This window comes from Anneissia japonica, unplaced genomic scaffold, assembly GCF_011630105.1.
Source record: "Anneissia japonica isolate Jap-2015-1 unplaced genomic scaffold, ASM1163010v1 scaffold288056_len91788_cov186, whole genome shotgun sequence".
Taxonomy (NCBI): Eukaryota; Metazoa; Echinodermata; class Crinoidea; order Comatulida; family Comatulidae; genus Anneissia; species Anneissia japonica.
This window is the reverse complement of record NW_022704341.1, coordinates 36,287-41,685: the sequence shown is the minus strand read 5'-3', so window position 1 is coordinate 41,685 and position 5,399 is coordinate 36,287.

The following is a 5,399-nucleotide window of genomic DNA, read 5'->3' as shown; positions in this document are numbered from 1 at the left end:
GCTACGTAAAACGCAAAATTGCGCGTAGATGAAGTCACGCGTGACTGATCACGCTGAAAAGCTTATTGTATCGATTCCACCCCAAGACTAATGATTGTTGAAATTATCATGTTGATCGGTTGAAGCAATCTTGAGTTATCGTGGTCACAAATTTGGGGAGAAAGAAAGAAGAAAAAGAAAGAAAGAAAGATTCTGACAATAACAAGAGGTGATCCGCTAATAAGAAAGTTGAAGATGATGATTCCGTACAATAACAATAGGTGATCCGCTAACGTTAGCGTATCACCAATAATAATGTTATAGTTTTATATAGCGCACATATGCATCTAATGTAAGATGCTCAGGGCGCTTTACATGTGGACTAGGAACTCGACCAATATATATATACAAATCAAGATAGCCGTTGACACTGAAAAGTAATATAGACTAGAAAAAATATCTGGAAAAAATGAGTTAGGGGGAGTGGAATGTTAGAAGCAATCCACATATCCAGATATCCTAATCAATCCCTTCTGGTCACCCTAAGCCCTGTTGACACTTGATTTTACACCTTGTATACAAATGGCGATAATTTTTCAAAATGGCCGCCAAATTTATCTAAATGTGCATAAAATTGGAACTATATAAGCTACAGATATGATTTCGGTGTCTAAACTCATAATTTGTAGACAGGCAACAAACTAAACATATAAAAACTACTACTACATTTAAAATGTACATAAAATAAGAACGAGTATATAAGCTACTAGTATAGTTTTCTATGTAATCCAGATAGATTTCTGTGCAAAAATATATATTATTGACTAATATTATAATTTTTACTGCGCTGAATTAAAAAAAGTTTGGTGCCATTTTTTCCCAACGTCATCGGCCGCCATTTTGAATTCCAAGATGGCTGACGCACCACATAAAACATGGTCATGATTGGTGTCAATGGAAAGGGAATTATACACTGATCATTTATTGTCATTACACCAAACAACATAAGACATATTTAAAGCGATATAGACCAATATATAAAGTCACATGACACAAAAGGTCAAAAAATCAAACTTACCAAAAGTTGGTGTGTCCGTTATCATTTGAAAGCTCTGCCAATAATGAGTTATGTTTTCCAGTATATACTTATCAGAAATTGTGTAGTTTTTCATATATTGTCCTGTAAATCTAATTATGGCATTCTGTATAAAAATTAACAGGACTCAGTTGCCTAATGTTTATGCACTCTCGGAGTGGAGGGGGACGAAGGTGGGTTCTCTTACTACTAACTAGCATTTTACTATCGAGCCTTAATCGTGCATAACGCATGTGCTTTATGGGCCAATTCCCCGCTCAAATGGGTCCTTGAGAGGCCACGGGGGCCGAGACCTTCTTACTACTGTACTACCATCACTTTAATAAAACGCCTTGTAACTTTTTCTATAATTTCAAAAAAATCAAATAGAACAAAATCCCACAAATACACTCTTTGGCTGATATATTAGATGGGTTCAGTCCAACTACGACCCATCATTTTACTATGGAGGTTTGACCAGATATGTACACCTGTTCTTTCTGGGTAAATGCTTAGTTCCTCCGAGTCCAATTGAACCCCGGATAGGCCAGAGGCCCCACTCTTACTTCATGGTGGCCAATACAGTATGTTATGTTTTCCTATTTATTGATGATTCTACATACAGTAATACTTGTAACTATGAACAATGGTACCGTTATGTACCCTAGAGGGGGAAAATATGTTAGCTGACCTTATATTTCACTTTCACGTTCCTTGTTTTTGTTTTCTATTTTAGTATTAGCTAACCGTCTAATTACTTACTTATCTTCTCTTTTACTTTCATTCTATGCTTCCTTAACTTTCCATGATTGCTATTTGCCTACCTTTTCTTTCTTTCGTCTTCTTTTTTCTTTTAATTACCTTTTCTTTCCTTTCCCCTTACTTTCTAATGCCTCCTTGTGCATTATTTATGCACGTGCATTTTCTTAGCTTTGCCAATATAAATAAGTATTATCAAACAATCAATCGTTTCAGGGTGGGTCCAGGAGACACGGGTCTATCTAAACCCTCAAAACATAAAGAAAAAAGACCAGAAAGAAGGGAGCATGACGTCACTGTAGGAATACTCCTAACCAAGCTATTTTTTTAATGTCTGTGGTCTCCACCATTTCTAAACAAAATTCTTTCTCTATATCTGTCCCTTATGGGTGGATGGATATATTCGGTATAAACTCCAAGGATAACCCACAAAAGTCGGAAGAATACTTGTTTCCAATGAGGTCCTTCTGGTGGTGATTGGGTACTTCACCGGCAGTGGCCTAACGATGGGCCCGGGGCCTTGTGGCTGAGACTAAGGGCCCTTTTTTGATCCGGCCACCACTTTGATTGTGGGAATTTAAATGTGCTCGTTTTTCAAATATTTGGCATTGTATTCTAGATTGCTTTTAACGAAATAAATTATATGATATCAGTTGCAGATCAAGGTATTCAAAATAGAGGGAATGTGGGAAGGGAGGGACTTTCACACACCTATGCCACCTCAGCCCCGGCATGGTTGGGGCTAAGATATGATCATTTATGAATACGGCACCTCGAAGTGGCCAGAAATGGCACTCATAGATTTAAAATGCGAGTATAATTTCCATTTTTAAAACACTGGAAAATTTAAGGGGGCCTCATGCCGACAGGGCCCCCATTAAACCTTCACGGGATATACTATGATATATGTCACACAGTCGATCTCAGAGACACATTATGCTGTTATGTATCAACAAAGCCCTTTTGGGTAAGGGTGCCAGAGCGAGGACCCTATGTGTTGGGGCAACATCGGAGGCCCTGCGGACCGCTACACAAGAGCGCATAGTCGTTACGCCACTGTACATCGGGAAACAATTTCCTACTCATTTCCAATTAGTATACTGCGTTTTTTAACGTGCACACAGGCCATAATACACACAGGACCAACAGGTTAAATGTCTCATCCGAAAGACGGTGCGCTATCGTAACTTGCTTTTCAGTCCTCTAGCTGAAATACAAGGAGAGTAGCAATGGAAATTCAATACCCCACCTCCTTCCGAAAGCCCCTTCCAATTACCATCTTAGAAAACTTAAATAATTTATCCTCCAAAAAGGCTAGAAAGGACTCCCTGTACACGCGAATGCTTTGTTCATTTTTAAGTCAGTAATTAAAATAACTATAATAATCTCACTACAATAATTGTAATTACAATAATAATAATAATAATAATAATAATAATAATAATAATAATAATAATAATAATAATAATAATAATAATAATGATAATAATAATTTTAATATTGGTTGCCATTTTGCCCTTTAAACCTGTTTCCGTTTGCTGTTTTTGTGATGTGGGTCCTTTTTGTTGAAAAATGTTTAAATGTTGATTGTTTAAATTTTTTTGCTTGAACCCTTTACTTTTGTAAAATTCAACCCATTTTGACTGATGCAATAAAGAACGATTTGATTTGATTTGAATCGGAGACCTTGAGATCCCCACGTTTCAGCAACACAGAGGCTACCACCAGTTTAGGCAACTGAGCTAAGCTGCTCTGCTCCCTGGTTATAAATATAAGTTAAGTAAAACAAGTTGAGACTTACAACAGCCTATAACCTCTACAGAAACTGAAACTCGGTAGTTGATTGCGTGAGGCTTTGACTTCTGAGGAATGGAAATAACTCACACTTTCGAAGTGGGGAGCAATGCAGAAAGAGATAGAAAATAGAAATACAAACATAAGAAAGCATAAACCGAAAGGTCCACTGATTAATATCAGATAAGATAGTATAATACATACTCGAAGTATCAAAATGCACGTCATCGTATTGGAGTATATATTATACTATCTTACCTAAGAAAGCATAGTGTTAAACAATTAATTATACTGAAAAGTAACAGACCAAGAAAATGAGTTAGAGCATGTTAAAACAAAAAATAGGTACCATTCCAATATTTAATAATAGGCTATATTACCTATTTTCTTCCTCTGTGATTACAGAGACGGACAAAAATTTACTTCCGCCATAATATATTGTATAGGGTAAGCCTATGATCTCTGGATCACTTTTAGTTCAGGTCATCTAATAGGCTTGAACATATCAATATAAAGACCTTTGAGTAACAAAATTCATTGATTGTTTTTAATAAAGTGTCACTTTGATACAAAAAAAATATGTTGCTCTGAAACATGATAAGTTCAATCTGAATATTAATATAACTGGTCAAACCCCCATAGTTGGACATCCTGGGGCATAGTTGAAAGAACCCCTTCTAATAAATCTGCCAAATATTGTGTTTGTGGGATTTTGGTCTAGGCCTATTTGGATTTTCGGGAATTATAGAAAAGGTTACGTATTGTTAAGGCGTTGTAGGAGAGTGTTGAGTATCAGTATTACTGTAAGTATAAGTAGTGGCCTCTACAGAGCCCATTTGTACTCGGACTTCACCCAGAAAGCACGTGCGTTACTTAAGGCTTGGTAAGAATGTGCTATGTAGTAGAGCCCCGAGCACCCCGAGAGCTCACGAGTTACGCAAATGGGTCCTATTTATTTTAATATGATATGCCATAATTGGACTTTATGGGACAATATATGAAACATTACACCGTTTCTGATGTAAACTGCAATACATTATTCAGCATTGGAAGAGCTTTCCAACGATACCAAACACGACTACTTTTGGTGAGTTTATATACTTATTCTTATTTTATGCACATTTTAAGTATATATTGTGGTTATTTTAAAACAAATACACACCTATTTTTGAATTATGTTCCATTATGGCATGAGTGACAGTAGGTTTTTTCATGTCTGGTTTGTTGCCTGTGTAGAAAATAATTAGTTTACACACCAACATCATATCTGTAGCTTATTTAGTTCCAATTATATGCACATTTTAGATAAATTTGGCGGCCATTTTGAAAAATGGCCGCGATTTGTATACAAGGTGAAAAATCAAGTGTCAACAGGGCTTAAGGTGACCAGGACGGATTATTTAGGATATCTGGCTATGTTGACTGCTTCTAACATTCCACTCCCCCTAACTTGATTTTTAGGCCTCTTTTTTTATTTTTTTCCTAGTCTAATATATATATAAATCATCAAAGGTAAATACAGTGTTCGAATAAAGGACATAATAATACATCGTGTAGCATAGCTCTCAACAAATGTAGTCCAGTAAATAAACGAATAAAGAAATTGTGTAATAAAATTCCTCTGGCGGGCTCGAACCTGCGACCTCTCGCTGTCAAGGCGAGCGTCATAACAATTAGACCACGGAGGCTTCATGGTTGAACAGATTCGAATACCACCAGATACACTCCATTACACAATTATAGGTACGGCTAAAAACCAATAGTTGCATGTAATATAAATCAAGATATAATC